Genomic DNA, 18441 nt, shown 5'->3' on the forward strand with positions numbered 1-18441 from the left:
CGAAGGAGAGGTCGCATGCAGGTGTTCTTTTCTGGTTATTTCCCACATGCCATTAGCGATTTGACGCTTCATCTCACTCTGCATGTTGCTGCTATGTGAGACTTTGAGCCATTAACAGAACTCCATAGCAGGAGTCTGTGCTACTTTCAATTCAACGTTTCATGATGCAAACTGCAGATCAAAGCTTTCCCTCCTCCTTGCATTGCAATTTCAGACAAACACTCAATTCTGCCTTAGCGAACCTTGCAAATGCACCTATTTGCTGACTTTGTCTGGAAGGCCATTCAGGAGAACCCCTTAGACGTCAGTGAGCTGAGTGACTGACTTTCTATTTGAAAGACATTCATTCAACCTCAGAGATAGGGGCAGATCATGCACACATTTAATTTCCTTAATTGCCTCGGCTGTGCATCTTTGACGCTTGCTAAAATTCAATAATCTTCATAGTTGCAACTGTCTGTAAATTTTAATCTCCCTCCAATTTGTGTGCAACAGCACATTCTTAACTTGGAGTTGTGTGACCTGGCCAAAAGAAGTGGTGAGCTTGACTGGTAATAGGAATAGAATTATGGACTGCCTCTCACAATAAAAGCGCAGGGTCTAGAAGGTGAAGTAATTCACAGCATCATGGCACAACGCACAATGACTTGCTTCACTGGATACGCTGCACACCTATCTCCATGTGTCTCGGAGATCAGCAGGGAAGTCCTGCTAGTGTCAGCCTGCTGCCCACATACAGTAGACGCTTGTCTCCATCAGCAAGTCCTCAAAGCAACGGGTGAGCTTCATTTGAAGGGATTTCAATTTAGATGATGACAGTAGCAGCCGAAAGTGCAACGATGTGGATTGAATTAGACACGAGCTGAAAGTTGCTGCTGGGATGACTGTGCAGGGGCAATGAGGAGGTGTGTCCGACTGACAGATGTCTACTTGTACTTTGAATTGTGTTCTGGGAGTTTGGATGCATTGTAGTGAAAGGAATACCCTGGTGGCCAGCAGGTGCCGAAGAGAATGCAAAGATCCAGGTTCTGGGCGTTTTGAAAAATGAAAAGAAGGGCTGCTGCACCTGTAGATGAATATGCGAAGGAGTAATGTAAAGAGAAGAGTTTGAATGCGTGTCATGCGTTTAGTTGCGCTTGGAATGTTGTTTGTTGAAAAAGGGAAGGGGAGCTTCCTTCGTGCCGGAATTGAACCAGCGACCTAAGGATGTCAGTTTGAATGATCTACAGTCCTCCGCTCTACCAGCTAAGCTATCGAAGGAGAGGCCACGTGAAGTTGTTCTTTTCTGGTTATTTCTCACATGCCATTAGCGATTTGACGCTTCATCTCACTCTGCATGTTGCTGCTATGTGAGACTTTGAGCCATTAACAGAACTCCATAGCAAGAGTCTGTGCTACTTTCAATTCAACGTTTCATGATGCAAACTGCAGATCAAAGCTTTCCCTCCTCCTTGCATTGCAATTTCAGACAAACACTCAATTCTGCCATAGCGAACCTTGCAAATGCACCTATTTGCTGACTTTGTCTGGAAGGCCATTCAGGAGATGCCCTCACATGTCAGTGAGCTGAGTGACTGACTTTCCATTTGAAAGACATTCAATCATCCTCAGAGATAGGGGCAGATCATGCACACATTTAATTTCCTTAATTGCCTCGGCTGTGCATCTTTGACGCTTGCTAAAATTCAATAATCTTCATAGTTGCAACTGTCTGTAAATTTTAAACTCCCTCCAATTTGTGTGCAACAGCACATTATAAACTTGGAGCTGTGTGACCTGGCCAAAAGAAGAGATGAGCTTGACTGGTAATAGGAATAGAATAATGGACTGCCTCTCACAATAAAAGCGCAGGGTCTAGAAGTTGATGTAATTCACTGCATCATGGCACAACGCACAATGACTTGCTTCACTGGCTACGCTGCACGCCTATCTCCAAGTGGCTCGGAGATCAGCAGGGAAGTCTTGCTAGTGTCAGCCTGCTGCCCAAATACAGTAGACGCTTGTCTCCATCAGCAAGTCTTCAAAGCAACGGGTGAGCTTCATCTGAAGGGATTTCAATTCGCATGATGACAGAAGCAGCCAAGAGTGCAATGATATGGATTGAATTAGACACGAGCTGAAAGTTGCTGCTGGGATGACTGTGCAGGGGCAGTGAGGAGGTGTGTCCGACTGACAGATTTCTACTTGTACTTTGAATTGTGTTCTGGGAGTTTGGATGCATTGTAGCCAAAGGAATACCCTGGTGGCCAGCAGGTGCCGAAGAGAATGCAAAGAGCCAGGTTCTGGGCGTTTTGAAAAATGAAAAGAAGGGCTGCTGCGCCTGTAGATGAATATGCGAAGGAGTAATGTAAAGAGAAGAGTTTGAATGGGTGTCATGTGTTTAGTTGCGCTTGGAATGTTTTTTGTTGAAAAAGGGAAGGGGAGCTTCCTTCGAGCCAGAATTAAACCAGTGACCTAGGGATATCAGTTTGAATGATCTACAGTCCTCCGCTCTACCAGCTGAGCTATCGAAGGAGAGGTCGCATGCAGGTGTTCTTTTCTGGTTATTTCCCACATGCCATTAGCGATTTGACGCTTCATCTCACTCTGCATGTTGCTGCTATGTGAGACTTTGAGCCATTAACAGAACTCCATAGCAGGAGTCTGTGCTACTTTCAATTCAACGTTTCATGATGCAAACTGCAGATCAAAGCTTTCCCTCCTCCTTGCATTGCAATTTCAGACAAACACTCAATTCTGCCTTAGCGAACCTTGCAAATGCACCTATTTGCTGACTTTGTCTGGAAGGCCATTCAGGAGAACCCCTTAGACGTCAGTGAGCTGAGTGACTGACTTTCTATTTGAAAGACATTCATTCAACCTCAGAGATAGGGGCAGATCATGCACACATTTAATTTCCTTAATTGCCTCGGCTGTGCATCTTTGACGCTTGCTAAAATTCAATAATCTTCATAGTTGCAACTGTCTGTAAATTTTAATCTCTATCCAATTTGTGTGCAACAGCACATTCTTAACTTGGAGCTGTGTGACCTGGCCAAAAGAAGTGGTGAGCTTGACTGGTAATAGGAATAGAATTATGGACTGCCTCTCACAATAAAAGCGCAGGGTCTAGAAGGTGAAGTAATTCACAGCATCATGGCACAACGCAAAATGACTTGCTTCACTGGATACGCTGCACACCTATCTCCATGTGTCTCGGAGATCAGCAGGGAAGTCCTGCTAGTGTCAGCCTGCTGCCCACATACAGTAGACGCTTGTCTCCATCAGCAAGTCCTCAAAGCAACGGGTGAGCTTCATTTGAAGGGATTTCAATTTAGATGATGACAGTAGCAGCCGAAAGTGCAACGATGTGGATTGAATTAGACACGAGCTGAAAGTTGCTGCTGGGATGACTGTGCAGGGGCAATGAGGAGGTGTGTCCGACTGACAGATGTCTACTTGTACTTTGAATTGTGTTCTGGGAGTTTGGATGCATTGTAGTGAAAGGAATACCCTGGTGGCCAGCAGGTGCCGAAGAGAATGCAAAGATCCAGGTTCTGGGCGTTTTGAAAAATGAAAAGAAGGGCTGCTGCACCTGTAGATGAATATGCGAAGGAGTAATGTAAAGAGAAGAGTTTGAATGCGTGTCATGCGTTTAGTTGCGCTTGGAATGTTGTTTGTTGAAAAAGGGAAGGGGAGCTTCCTTCGAGCCGGAATTGAACCAGCGACCTAAGGATGTCAGTTTTAATGATCTACAGTCCTCCGCTCTACCAGCTAAGCTATCGAAGGAGAGGCCACGTGAAGTTGTTCTTTTCTGGTTATTTCTCACATGCCATTAGCGATTTGACGCTTCATCTCACTCTGCATGTTGCTGCTATGTGAGACTTTGAGCCATTAACAGAACTCCATAGCAAGAGTCTGTGCTACTTTCAATTCAACGTTTCATGATGCAAACTGCAGATCAAAGCTTTCCCTCCTCCTTGCATTGCAATTTCAGACAAACACTCAATTCTGCCATAGCGAACCTTGCAAATGCACCTATTTGCTGACTTTGTCTGGAAGGCCATTCAGGAGATGCCCTCACATGTCAGTGAGCTGAGTGACTGACTTTCCATTTGAAAGACATTCAATCAACCTCAGAGATAGGGGCAGATCATGCACACATTTAATTTCCTTAATTGCCTCGGCTGTGCATCTTTGACGCTTGCTAAAATTCAATAATCTTCATAGTTGCAACTGTCTGTAAATTTTAAACTCCCTCCAATTTGTGTGCAACAGCACATTATAAACTTGGAGCTGTGTGACCTGGCCAAAAGAAGAGATGAGCTTGACTGGTAATAGGAATAGAATAATGGACTGCCTCTCACAATAAAAGCGCAGGGTCTAGAAGTTGATGTAATTCACTGCATCATGGCACAACGCACAATGACTTGCTTCACTGGCTACGCTGCACGCCTATCTCCAAGTGGCTCGGAGATCAGCAGGGAAGTCCTGCTAGTGTCAGCCTGCTGCCCAAATACAGTAGACGCTTGTCTCCATCAGCAAGTCTTCAAAGCAACGGGTGAGCTTCATCTGAAGGGATTTCAATTCGCATGATGACAGAAGCAGCCAAGAGTGCAATGATATGGATTGAATTAGACACGAGCTGAAAGTTGCTGCTGGGATGACTGTGCAGGGGCAGTGAGGAGGTGTGTCCGACTGACAGATTTCTACTTGTACTTTGAATTGTGTTCTGGGAGTTTGGATGCATTGTAGCCAAAGGAATACCCTGGTGGCCAGCAGGTGCCGAAGAGAATGCAAAGAGCCAGGTTCTGGGCGTTTTGAAAAATGAAAAGAAGGGCTGCTGCGCCTGTAGATGAATATGCGAAGGAGTAATGTAAAGAGAAGAGTTTGAATGGGTGTCATGTGTTTAGTTGCGCTTGGAATGTTTTTTGTTGAAAAAGGGAAGGGGAGCTTCCTTCAAGCCAGAATTGAACCAGTGACCTAGGGATATCAGTTTGAATGATCTACAGTCCTCCGCTCTACCAGCTGAGCTATCGAAGGAGAGGTCGCATGCAGGTGTTCTTTTCTGGTTATTTCCCACATGCCATTAGCGATTTGACGCTTCATCTCACTCTGCATGTTGCTGCTATGTGAGACTTTGAGCCATTAACAGAACTCCATAGCAGGAGTCTGTGCTACTTTCAATTCAACGTTTCATGATGCAAACTGCAGATCAAAGCTTTCCCTCCTCCTTGCATTGCAATTTCAGACAAACACTCAATTCTGCCTGAGCGAACCTTGCAAATGCACCTATTTGCTGACTTTGTCTGGAAGGCCATTCAGGAGAACCCCTTAGACGTCAGTGAGCTGAGTGACTGACTTTCTATTTGAAAGACATTCATTCAACCTCAGAGATAGGGGCAGATCATGCACACATTTAATTTCCTTAATTGCCTCGGCTGTGCATCTTTGACGCTTGCTAAAATTCAATAATCTTCATAGTTGCAACTGTCTGTAAATTTTAATCTCTATCCAATTTGTGTGCAACAGCACATTCTTAACTTGGAGCTGTGTGACCTGGCCAAAAGAAGTGGTGAGCTTGACTGGTAATAGGAATAGAATTATGGACTGCCTCTCACAATAAAAGCGCAGGGTCTAGAAGGTGAAGTAATTCACAGCATCATGGCACAACGCAAAATGACTTGCTTCACTGGATACGCTGCACACCTATCTCCATGTGTCTCGGAGATCAGCAGGGAAGTCCTGCTAGTGTCAGCCTGCTGCCCACATACAGTAGACGCTTGTCTCCATCAGCAAGTCCTCAAAGCAACGGGTGAGCTTCATTTGAAGGGATTTCAATTTAGATGATGACAGTAGCAGCCGAAAGTGCAACGATGTGGATTGAATTAGACACGAGCTGAAAGTTGCTGCTGGGATGACTGTGCAGGGGCAATGAGGAGGTGTGTCCGACTGACAGATGTCTACTTGTACTTTGAATTGTGTTCTGGGAGTTTGGATGCATTGTAGTGAAAGGAATACCCTGGTGGCCAGCAGGTGCCGAAGAGAATGCAAAGATCCAGGTTCTGGGCGTTTTGAAAAATGAAAAGAAGGGCTGCTGCACCTGTAGATGAATATGCGAAGGAGTAATGTAAAGAGAAGAGTTTGAATGCGTGTCATGCGTTTAGTTGCGCTTGGAATGTTGTTTGTTGAAAAAGGGAAGGGGAGCTTCCTTCAAGCCGGAATTGAACCAGCGACCTAAGGATGTCAGTTTGAATGATCTACAGTCCTCCGCTCTACCAGCTAAGCTATCGAAGGAGAGGCCACGTGAAGTTGTTCTTTTCTGGTTATTTCTCACATGCCATTAGCGATTTGACGCTTCATCTCACTCTGCATGTTGCTGCTATGTGAGACTTTGAGCCATTAACAGAACTCCATAGCAAGAGTCTGTGCTACTTTCAATGAAACGTTTCATGATGCAAACTGCAGATCAAAGCTTTCCCTCCTCCTTGCATTGCAATTTCAGACAAACACTCAATTCTGCCATAGCGAACCTTGCAAATGCACCTATTTGCTGACTTTGTCTGGAAGGCCATTCAGGAGATGCCCTCACATGTCAGTGAGCTGAGTGACTGACTTTCCATTTGAAAGACATTCAATCAACCTCAGAGATAGGGGCAGATCATGCACACATTTAATTTCCTTAATTGCCTCGGCTGTGCATCTTTGACGCTTGCTAAAATTCAATAATCTTCATAGTTGCAACTGTCTGTAAATTTTAAACTCCCTCCAATTTGTGTGCAACAGCACATTATAAACTTGGAGCTGTGTGACCTGGCCAAAAGAAGAGATGAGCTTGACTGGTAATAGGAATAGAATAATGGACTGCCTCTCACAATAAAAGCGCAGGGTCTAGAAGTTGATGTAATTCACTGCATCATGGCACAACGCACAATGACTTGCTTCACTGGCTACGCTGCACGCCTATCTCCAAGTGGCTCGGAGATCAGCAGGGAAGTCCTGCTAGTGTCAGCCTGCTGCCCAAATACAGTAGACGCTTGTCTCCATCAGCAAGTCTTCAAAGCAACGGGTGAGCTTCATCTGAAGGGATTTCAATTCGCATGATGACAGAAGCAGCCAAGAGTGCAATGATATGGATTGAATTAGACACGAGCTGAAAGTTGCTGCTGGGATGACTGTGCAGGGGCAGTGAGGAGGTGTGTCCGACTGACAGATTTCTACTTGTACTTTGAATTGTGTTCTGGGAGTTTGGATGCATTGTAGCCAAAGGAATACCCTGGTGGCCAGCAGGTGCCGAAGAGAATGCAAAGAGCCAGGTTCTGGGCGTTTTGAAAAATGAAAAGAAGGGCTGCTGCGCCTGTAGATGAATATGCGAAGGAGTAATGTAAAGAGAAGAGTTTGAATGGGTGTCATGTGTTTAGTTGCGCTTGGAATGTTTTTTGTTGAAAAAGGGAAGGGGAGCTTCCTTCGAGCCAGAATTGAACCAGTGACCTAGGGATATCAGTTTGAATGATCTACAGTCCTCCGCTCTACCAGCTGAGCTATCGAAGGAGAGGTCGCATGCAGGTGTTCTTTTCTGGTTATTTCCCACATGCCATTAGCGATTTGACGCTTCATCTCACTCTGCATGTTGCTGCTATGTGAGACTTTGAGCCATTAACAGAACTCCATAGCAGGAGTCTGTGCTACTTTCAATTCAACGTTTCATGATGCAAACTGCAGATCAAAGCTTTCCCTCCTCCTTGCATTGCAATTTCAGACAAACACTCAATTCTGCCTTAGCGAACCTTGCAAATGCACCTATTTGCTGACTTTGTCTGGAAGGCCATTCAGGAGAACCCCTTAGACGTCAGTGAGCTGAGTGACTGACTTTCTATTTGAAAGACATTCATTCAACCTCAGAGATAGGGGCAGATCATGCACACATTTAATTTCCTTAATTGCCTCGGCTGTGCATCTTTGACGCTTGCTAAAATTCAATAATCTTCATAGTTGCAACTGTCTGTAAATTTTAATCTCTATCCAATTTGTGTGCAACAGCACATTCTTAACTTGGAGCTGTGTGACCTGGCCAAAAGAAGTGGTGAGCTTGACTGGTAATAGGAATAGAATTATGGACTGCCTCTCACAATAAAAGCGCAGGGTCTAGAAGGTGAAGTAATTCACAGCATCATGGCACAACGCAAAATGACTTGCTTCACTGGATACGCTGCACACCTATCTCCATGTGTCTCGGAGATCAGCAGGGAAGTCCTGCTAGTGTCAGCCTGCTGCCCACATACAGTAGACGCTTGTCTCCATCAGCAAGTCCTCAAAGCAACGGGTGAGCTTCATTTGAAGGGATTTCAATTTAGATGATGACAGTAGCAGCCGAAAGTGCAATGATGTGGATTGAATTAGACACGAGCTGAAAGTTGCTGCTGGGATGACTGTGCAGGGGCAATGAGGAGGTGTGTCCGACTGACAGATGTCTACTTGTACTTTGAATTGTGTTCTGGGAGTTTGGATGCATTGTAGTGAAAGGAATACCCTGGTGGCCAGCAGGTGCCGAAGAGAATGCAAAGATCCAGGTTCTGGGCGTTTTGAAAAATGAAAAGAAGGGCTGCTGCACCTGTAGATGAATATGCGAAGGAGTAATGTAAAGAGAAGAGTTTGAATGCGTGTCATGCGTTTAGTTGCGCTTGGAATGTTGTTTGTTGAAAAAGGGAAGGGGAGCTTCCTTCGAGCCGGAATTGAACCAGCGACCTAAGGATGTCAGTTTGAATGATTTACAGTCCTCCGCTCTACCAGCTGAGCTATCGAAGGAGAGGTCGCATGCAGGTGTTCTTTTCTGGTTATTTCCCACATGCCATTAGCGATTTGACGCTTCATCTCACTCTGCATGTTGCTGCTATGTGAGACTTTGAGCCATTAACAGAACTCCATAGCAGGAGTCTGTGCTACTTTCAATTCAACGTTTCATGATGCAAACTGCAGATCAAAGCTTTCCCTCCTCCTTGCATTGCAATTTCAGACAAACACTCAATTCTGCCTTAGCGAACCTTGCAAATGCACCTATTTGCTGACTTTGTCTGGAAGGCCATTCAGGAGAACCCCTTAGACGTCAGTGAGCTGAGTGACTGACTTTCTATTTGAAAGACATTCATTCAACCTCAGAGATAGGGGCAGATCATGCACACATTTAATTTCCTTAATTGCCTCGGCTGTGCATCTTTGACGCTTGCTAAAATTCAATAATCTTCATAGTTGCAACTGTCTGTAAATTTTAATCTCCCTCCAATTTGTGTGCAACAGCACATTCTTAACTTGGAGCTGTGTGACCTGGCCAAAAGAAGTGGTGAGCTTGACTGGTAATAGGAATAGAATAATGGACTGCCTCTCACAATAAAAGCGCAGGGTCTAGAAGGTGAAGTAATTCACAGCATCATGGCACAACGCACAATGACTTGCTTCACTGGATACGCTGCACACCTATCTCCATGTGTCTCGGAGATCAGCAGGGAAGTCCTGCTAGTGTCAGCCTGCTGCCCACATACAGTAGACGCTTGTCTCCATCAGCAAGTCCTCAAAGCAACGGGTGAGCTTCATTTGAAAGGATTTCAATTTAGATGATGACAGTAGCAGCCGAAAGTGCAATGATGTGGATTGAATTAGACACGAGCTGAAAGTTGCTGCTGGGATGACTGTGCAGGGGCAATGAGGAGGTGTGTCCGACTGACAGATGTCTACTTGTGCTTTGAATTGTGTTCTGGGAGTTTGGATGCATTGTAGTGAAAGGAATACCCAGGTGGCCAGCAGGTGCCGAAGAGAATGCAAAGATCCAGGTTCTGGGCGTTTTGAAAAATGAAAAGAAGGGCTGCTGCACCTGTAGATGAATATGCGAAGGAGTAATGTAAAGAGAAGAGTTTGAATGCGTGTCATGCGTTTAGTTGCGCTTGGAATGTTGTTTGTTGACAAAGGGAAGGGGAGCTTCCTTCGAGCCAGAATTGTACCAGCGACTTAAGGATGTCAGTTTGAATGATCTACAGTCCTCCGCTCTACCAGCTGAGCTATCGAAGGAGAGGCCACGTGCAGTTGTTCTTTTCTGGTTATTTCTCACATGCCATTAGCGATTTGACGCTTCATCTCACTCTGCATGTTGCTGCTATGTGAGACTTTGAGCTATTAACAGAACTCCATAGCAAGAGTCTGTGCTACTTTCAATTCAACGTTTCATGATGCAAACTGCAGATCAAAGCTTTCCCTCCTCCTTGCATTGCAATTTCAGACAAACACTCAATTCTGCCATAGCGAACCTTGCAAATGCACCTATTTGCTGACTTTGTCTGGAAGGCCATTCAGGAGATGCCCTCACATGTCAGTGAGCTGAGTGACTGACTTTCCATTTGAAAGACATTCAATCAACCTCAGAGATAGGGGCAGATCATGCACACATTTAATTTCCTTAATTGCCTCGGCTGTGCATCTTTGACGCTTGCTAAAATTCAATAATCTTCATAGTTGCAACTGTCTGTAAATTTTAAACTCCCTCCAATTTGTGTGCAACAGCACATTATAAACTTGGAGCTGTGTGACCTGGCCAAAAGAAGAGATGAGCTTGACTGGTAATAGGAATAGAATAATGGACTGCCTCTCACAATAAAAGCGCAGGGTCTAGAAGTTGATGTAATTCACTGCATCATGGCACAACGCACAATGACTTGCTTCACTGGCTACGCTGCACGCCTATCTCCAAGTGGCTCGGAGATCAGCAGGGAAGTCCTGCTAGTGTCAGCCTGCTGCCCAAATACAGTAGACGCTTGTCTCCATCAGCAAGTCTTCAAAGCAACGGGTGAGCTTCATCTGAAGGGATTTCAATTCGCATGATGACAGAAGCAGCCAAGAGTGCAATGATATGGATTGAATTAGACACGAGCTGAAAGTTGCTGCTGGGATGACTGTGCAGGGGCAGTGAGGAGGTGTGTCCGACTGACAGATTTCTACTTGTACTTTGAATTGTGTTCTGGGAGTTTGGATGCATTGTAGCCAAAGGAATACCCTGGTGGCCAGCAGGTGCCGAAGAGAATGCAAAGAGCCAGGTTCTGGGCGTTTTGAAAAATGAAAAGAAGGGCTGCTGCGCCTGTAGATGAATATGCGAAGGAGTAATGTAAAGAGAAGAGTTTGAATGGGTGTCATGTGTTTAGTTGCGCTTGGAATGTTTTTTGTTGAAAAAGGGAAGGGGAGCTTCCTTCGAGCCAGAATTAAACCAGTGACCTAGGGATATCAGTTTGAATGATCTACAGTCCTCCGCTCTACCAGCTGAGCTATCGAAGGAGAGGTCGCATGCAGGTGTTCTTTTCTGGTTATTTCCCACATGCCATTAGCGATTTGACGCTTCATCTCACTCTGCATGTTGCTGCTATGTGAGACTTTGAGCCATTAACAGAACTCCATAGCAGGAGTCTGTGCTACTTTCAATTCAACGTTTCATGATGCAAACTGCAGATCAAAGCTTTCCCTCCTCCTTGCATTGCAATTTCAGACAAACACTCAATTCTGCCTTAGCGAACCTTGCAAATGCACCTATTTGCTGACTTTGTCTGGAAGGCCATTCAGGAGAACCCCTTAGACGTCAGTGAGCTGAGTGACTGACTTTCTATTTGAAAGACATTCATTCAACCTCAGAGATAGGGGCAGATCATGCACACATTTAATTTCCTTAATTGCCTCGGCTGTGCATCTTTGACGCTTGCTAAAATTCAATAATCTTCATAGTTGCAACTGTCTGTAAATTTTAATCTCTATCCAATTTGTGTGCAACAGCACATTCTTAACTTGGAGCTGTGTGACCTGGCCAAAAGAAGTGGTGAGCTTGACTGGTAATAGGAATAGAATTATGGACTGCCTCTCACAATAAAAGCGCAGGGTCTAGAAGGTGAAGTAATTCACAGCATCATGGCACAACGCAAAATGACTTGCTTCACTGGATACGCTGCACACCTATCTCCATGTGTCTCGGAGATCAGCAGGGAAGTCCTGCTAGTGTCAGCCTGCTGCCCACATACAGTAGACGCTTGTCTCCATCAGCAAGTCCTCAAAGCAACGGGTGAGCTTTATTTGAAGGGATTTCAATTTAGATGATGACAGTAGCAGCCGAAAGTGCAACGATGTGGATTGAATTAGACACGAGCTGAAAGTTGCTGCTGGGATGACTGTGCAGGGGCAATGAGGAGGTGTGTCCGACTGACAGATGTCTACTTGTACTTTGAATTGTGTTCTGGGAGTTTGGATGCATTGTAGTGAAAGGAATACCCTGGTGGCCAGCAGGTGCCGAAGAGAATGCAAAGATCCAGGTTCTGGGCGTTTTGAAAAATGAAAAGAAGGGCTGCTGCACCTGTAGATGAATATGCGAAGGAGTAATGTAAAGAGAAGAGTTTGAATGCGTGTCATGCGTTTAGTTGCGCTTGGAATGTTGTTTGTTGAAAAAGGGAAGGGGAGCTTCCTTCAAGCCAGAATTGAACCAGCGACCTAAGGATGTCAGTTTGAATGATCTACAGTCCTCCGCTCTACCAGCTAAGCTATCGAAGGAGAGGCCACGTGAAGTTGTTCTTTTCTGGTTATTTCTCACATGCCATTAGCGATTTGACGCTTCATCTCACTCTGCATGTTGCTGCTATGTGAGACTTTGAGCCATTAACAGAACTCCATAGCAAGAGTCTGTGCTACTTTCAATGAAACGTTTCATGATGCAAACTGCAGATCAAAGCTTTCCCTCCTCCTTGCATTGCAATTTCAGACAAACACTCAATTCTGCCATAGCGAACCTTGCAAATGCACCTATTTGCTGACTTTGTCTGGAAGGCCATTCAGGAGATGCCCTCACATGTCAGTGAGCTGAGTGACTGACTTTCCATTTGAAAGACATTCAATCAACCTCAGAGATAGGGGCAGATCATGCACACATTTAATTTCCTTAATTGCCTCGGCTGTGCATCTTTGACGCTTGCTAAAATTCAATAATCTTCATAGTTGCAACTGTCTGTAAATTTTAAACTCCCTCCAATTTGTGTGCAACAGCACATTATAAGCTTGGAGCTGTGTGACCTGGCCAAAAGAAGAGATGAGCTTGACTGGTAATAGGAATAGAATAATGGACTGCCTCTCACAATAAAAGCGCAGGGTCTAGAAGTTGATGTAATTCACTGCATCATGGCACAACGCACAATGACTTGCTTCACTGGCTACGCTGCACGCCTATCTCCAAGTGGCTCGGAGATCAGCAGGGAAGTCCTGCTAGTGTCAGCCTGCTGCCCAAATACAGTAGACGCTTGTCTCCATCAGCAAGTCTTCAAAGCAACGGGTGAGCTTCATCTGAAGGGATTTCAATTCGCATGATGACAGAAGCAGCCAAGAGTGCAATGATATGGATTGAATTAGACACGAGCTGAAAGTTGCTGCTGGGATGACTGTGCAGGGGCAGTGAGGAGGTGTGTCCGACTGACAGATTTCTACTTGTACTTTGAATTGTGTTCTGGGAGTTTGGATGCATTGTAGCCAAAGGAATACCCTGGTGGCCAGCAGGTGCCGAAGAGAATGCAAAGAGCCAGGTTCTGGGCGTTTTGAAAAATGAAAAGAAGGGCTGCTGCGCCTGTAGATGAATATGCGAAGGAGTAATGTAAAGAGAAGAGTTTGAATGGGTGTCATGTGTTTAGTTGCGCTTGGAATGTTTTTTGTTGAAAAAGGGAAGGGGAGCTTCCTTCGAGCCAGAATTGAACCAGTGACCTAGGGATATCAGTTTGAATGATCTACAGTCCTCCGCTCTACCAGCTGAGCTATCGAAGGAGAGGTCGCATGCAGGTGTTCTTTTCTGGTTATTTCCCACATGCCATTAGCGATTTGACGCTTCATCTCACTCTGCATGTTGCTGCTATGTGAGACTTTGAGCCATTAACAGAACTCCATAGCAGGAGTCTGTGCTACTTTCAATTCAACGTTTCATGATGCAAACTGCAGATCAAAGCTTTCCCTCCTCCTTGCATTGCAATTTCAGACAAACACTCAATTCTGCCTTAGCGAACCTTGCAAATGCACCTATTTGCTGACTTTGTCTGGAAGGCCATTCAGGAGAACCCCTTAGACGTCAGTGAGCTGAGTGACTGACTTTCTATTTGAAAGACATTCATTCAACCTCAGAGATAGGGGCAGATCATGCACACATTTAATTTCCTTAATTGCCTCGGCTGTGCATCTTTGACGCTTGCTAAAATTCAATAATCTTCATAGTTGCAACTGTCTGTAAATTTTAATCTCCCTCCAATTTGTGTGCAACAGCACATTCTTAACTTGGAGCTGTGTGACCTGGCCAAAAGAAGTGGTGAGCTTGACTGGTAATAGGAATAGAATAATGGACTGCCTCTCACAATAAAAGCGCAGGGTCTAGAAGGTGAAGTAATTCACAGCATCATGGCACAACGCACAATGACTTGCTTCACTGGATACGCTGCACACCTATCTCCATGTGTCTCGGAGATCAGCAGGGAAGTCCTGCTAGTGTCAGCCTGCTGCCCACATACAGTAGACGCTTGTCTCCATCAGCAAGTCCTCAAAGCAACGGGTGAGCTTCATTTGAAAGGATTTCAATTTAGATGATGACAGTAGCAGCCGAAAGTGCAATGATGTGGATTGAATTAGACACGAGCTGAAAGTTGCTGCTGGGATGACTGTGCAGGGGCAATGAGGAGGTGTGTCCGACTGACAGATGTCTACTTGTGCTTTGAATTGTGTTCTGGGAGTTTGGATGCATTGTAGTGAAAGGAATACCCAGGTGGCCAGCAGGTGCCGAAGAGAATGCAAAGATCCAGGTTCTGGGCGTTTTGAAAAATGAAAAGAAGGGCTGCTGCACCTGTAGATGAATATGCGAAGGAGTAATGTAAAGAGAAGAGTTTGAATGCGTGTCATGCGTTTAGTTGCGCTTGGAATGTTGTTTGTTGACAAAGGGAAGGGGAGCTTCCTTCGAGCCAGAATTGTACCAGCGACTTAAGGATGTCAGTTTGAATGATCTACAGTCCTCCGCTCTACCAGCTGAGCTATCGAAGGAGAGGCCACGTGCAGTTGTTCTTTTCTGGTTATTTCTCACATGCCATTAGCGATTTGACGCTTCATCTCACTCTGCATGTTGCTGCTATGTGAGACTTTGAGCTATTAACAGAACTCCATAGCAAGAGTCTGTGCTACTTTCAATTCAACGTTTCATGATGCAAACTGCAGATCAAAGCTTTCCCTCCTCCTTGCATTGCAATTTCAGACAAACACTCAATTCTGCCATAGCGAACCTTGCAAATGCACCTATTTGCTGACTTTGTCTGGAAGGCCATTCAGGAGATGCCCTCACATGTCAGTGAGCTGAGTGACTGACTTTCCATTTGAAAGACATTCAATCAACCTCAGAGATAGGGGCAGATCATGCACACATTTAATTTCCTTAATTGCCTCGGCTGTGCATCTTTGACGCTTGCTAAAATTCAATAATCTTCATAGTTGCAACTGTCTGTAAATTTTAAACTCCCTCCAATTTGTGTGCAACAGCACATTATAAACTTGGAGCTGTGTGACCTGGCCAAAAGAAGAGATGAGCTTGACTGGTAATAGGAATAGAATAATGGACTGCCTCTCACAATAAAAGCGCAGGGTCTAGAAGTTGATGTAATTCACTGCATCATGGCACAACGCACAATGACTTGCTTCACTGGCTACGCTGCACGCCTATCTCCAAGTGGCTCGGAGATCAGCAGGGAAGTCCTGCTAGTGTCAGCCTGCTGCCCAAATACAGTAGACGCTTGTCTCCATCAGCAAGTCTTCAAAGCAACGGGTGAGCTTCATCTGAAGGGATTTCAATTCGCATGATGACAGAAGCAGCCAAGAGTGCAATGATATGGATTGAATTAGACACGAGCTGAAAGTTGCTGCTGGGATGACTGTGCAGGGGCAGTGAGGAGGTGTGTCCGACTGACAGATTTCTACTTGTACTTTGAATTGTGTTCTGGGAGTTTGGATGCATTGTAGCCAAAGGAATACCCTGGTGGCCAGCAGGTGCCGAAGAGAATGCAAAGAGCCAGGTTCTGGGCGTTTTGAAAAATGAAAAGAAGGGCTGCTGCGCCTGTAGATGAATATGCGAAGGAGTAATGTAAAGAGAAGAGTTTGAATGGGTGTCATGTGTTTAGTTGCGCTTGGAATGTTTTTTGTTGAAAAAGGGAAGGGGAGCTTCCTTCGAGCCAGAATTAAACCAGTGACCTAGGGATATCAGTTTGAATGATCTACAGTCCTCCGCTCTACCAGCTGAGCTATCGAAGGAGAGGTCGCATGCAGGTGTTCTTTTCTGGTTATTTCCCACATGCCATTAGCGATTTGACGCTTCATCTCACTCTGCATGTTGCTGCTATGTGAGACTTTGAGCCATTAACAGAACTCCATAGCAGGAGTCTGTGCTACTTTCAATTCAACGTTTCATGATGCAAACTGCAGATCAAAGCTTTCCCTCCTCCTTGCATTGCAATTTCAGACAAACACTCAATTCTGCCTTAGCGAACCTTGCAAATGCACCTATTTGCTGACTTTGTCTGGAAGGCCATTCAGGAGAACCCCTTAGACGTCAGTGAGCTGAGTGACTGACTTTCTATTTGAAAGACATTCATTCAACCTCAGAGATAGGGGCAGATCATGCACACATTTAATTTCCTTAATTGCCTCGGCTGTGCATCTTTGACGCTTGCTAAAATTCAATAATCTTCATAGTTGCAACTGTCTGTAAATTTTAATCTCTATCCAATTTGTGTGCAACAGCACATTCTTAACTTGGAGCTGTGTGACCTGGCCAAAAGAAGTGGTGAGCTTGACTGGTAATAGGAATAGAATTATGGACTGCCTCTCACAATAAAAGCGCAGGGTCTAGAAGGTGAAGTAATTCACAGCATCATGGCACAACGCAAAATGACTTGCTTCACTGGATACGCTGCACACCTATCTCCATGTGTCTCGGAGATCAGCAGGGAAGTCCTGCTAGTGTCAGCCTGCTGCCCACATACAGTAGACGCTTGTCTCCATCAGCAAGTCCTCAAAGCAACGGGTGAGCTTTATTTGAAGGGATTTCAATTTAGATGATGACAGTAGCAGCCGAAAGTGCAACGATGTGGATTGAATTAGACACGAGCTGAAAGTTGCTGCTGGGATGACTGTGCAGGGGCAATGAGGAGGTGTGTCCGACTGACAGATGTCTACTTGTACTTTGAATTGTGTTCTGGGAGTTTGGATGCATTGTAGTGAAAGGAATACCCTGGTGGCCAGCAGGTGCCGAAGAGAATGCAAAGATCCAGGTTCTGGGCGTTTTGAAAAATGAAAAGAAGGGCTGCTGCACCTGTAGATGAATATGCGAAGGAGTAATGTAAAGAGAAGAGTTTGAATGCGTGTCATGCGTTTAGTTGCGCTTGGAATGTTGTTTGTTGAAAAAGGGAAGGGGAGCTTCCTTCAAGCCAGAATTGAACCAGCGACCTAAGGATGTCAGTTTGAATGATCTACAGTCCTCCGCTCTACCAGCTAAGCTATCGAAGGAGAGGCCACGTGAAGTTGTTCTTTTCTGGTTATTTCTCACATGCCATTAGCGATTTGACGCTTCATCTCACTCTGCATGTTGCTGCTATGTGAGACTTTGAGCCATTAACAGAACTCCATAGCAAGAGTCTGTGCTACTTTCAATGAAACGTTTCATGATGCAAACTGCAGATCAAAGCTTTCCCTCCTCCTTGCATTGCAATTTCAGACAAACACTCAATTCTGCCATAGCGAACCTTGCAAATGCACCTATTTGCTGACTTTGTCTGGAAGGCCATTCAGGAGATGCCCTCACATGTCAGTGAGCTGAGTGACTGACTTTCCATTTGAAAGACATTCAATCAACCTCAGAGATAGGGGCAGATCATGCACACATTTAATTTCCTTAATTGCCTCGGCTGTGCATCTTTGACGCTTGCTAAAATTCAATAATCTTCATAGTTGCAACTGTCTGTAAATTTTAAACTCCCTCCAATTTGTGTGCAACAGCACATTATAAGCTTGGAGCTGTGTGACCTGGCCAAAAGAAGAGATGAGCTTGACTGGTAATAGGAATAGAATAATGGACTGCCTCTCACAATAAAAGCGCAGGGTCTAGAAGTTGATGTAATTCACTGCATCATGGCACAACGCACAATGACTTGCTTCACTGGCTACGCTGCACGCCTATCTCCAAGTGGCTCGGAGATCAGCAGGGAAGTCCTGCTAGTGTCAGCCTGCTGCCCAAATACAGTAGACGCTTGTCTCCATCAGCAAGTCTTCAAAGCAACGGGTGAGCTTCATCTGAAGGGATTTCAATTCGCATGATGACAGAAGCAGCCAAGAGTGCAATGATATGGATTGAATTAGACACGAGCTGAAAGTTGCTGCTGGGATGAC

At 45.1% G+C, this 18441-nt stretch overlaps 6 non-coding genes across 6 annotated transcripts; all 6 read right to left on the reverse strand.

The window, feature by feature from the left end:
- Nucleotides 1–1172: 1172 nt before the first annotated feature.
- On the reverse strand, nucleotides 1173–1260 carry trnay-gua (transfer RNA tyrosine (anticodon GUA)). The gene is given in 2 exon segments: nucleotides 1173–1208; nucleotides 1224–1260. It is a non-coding gene; the product is annotated as a tRNA-Tyr (tRNA).
- Nucleotides 1261–3680: 2420 nt separating this feature from the next.
- Nucleotides 3681–3768, reverse strand: trnay-gua (transfer RNA tyrosine (anticodon GUA)). Its single transcript is given in 2 exon segments — nucleotides 3681–3716; nucleotides 3732–3768. It is a non-coding gene; the product is annotated as a tRNA-Tyr (tRNA).
- A 2420-nt stretch (nucleotides 3769–6188) lies between these two features.
- trnay-gua (transfer RNA tyrosine (anticodon GUA)) lies at nucleotides 6189–6276 on the reverse strand. The gene is given in 2 exon segments: nucleotides 6189–6224; nucleotides 6240–6276. It is a non-coding gene; the product is annotated as a tRNA-Tyr (tRNA).
- Nucleotides 6277–8696: 2420 nt separating this feature from the next.
- trnay-gua (transfer RNA tyrosine (anticodon GUA)) lies at nucleotides 8697–8784 on the reverse strand. Its single transcript is given in 2 exon segments — nucleotides 8697–8732; nucleotides 8748–8784. It is a non-coding gene; the product is annotated as a tRNA-Tyr (tRNA).
- A 3674-nt stretch (nucleotides 8785–12458) lies between these two features.
- trnay-gua (transfer RNA tyrosine (anticodon GUA)) lies at nucleotides 12459–12546 on the reverse strand. Its single transcript is given in 2 exon segments — nucleotides 12459–12494; nucleotides 12510–12546. It is a non-coding gene; the product is annotated as a tRNA-Tyr (tRNA).
- Nucleotides 12547–17474: 4928 nt separating this feature from the next.
- trnay-gua (transfer RNA tyrosine (anticodon GUA)) lies at nucleotides 17475–17562 on the reverse strand. Its single transcript is given in 2 exon segments — nucleotides 17475–17510; nucleotides 17526–17562. It is a non-coding gene; the product is annotated as a tRNA-Tyr (tRNA).
- Between the last annotated feature and the right edge of the window lie 879 nt (nucleotides 17563–18441).

Source organism: Scyliorhinus torazame, unplaced genomic scaffold (assembly GCF_047496885.1).
Source record: "Scyliorhinus torazame isolate Kashiwa2021f unplaced genomic scaffold, sScyTor2.1 scaffold_1825, whole genome shotgun sequence".
Lineage (NCBI taxonomy): Eukaryota > Metazoa > Chordata > Chondrichthyes > Carcharhiniformes > Scyliorhinidae > Scyliorhinus > Scyliorhinus torazame.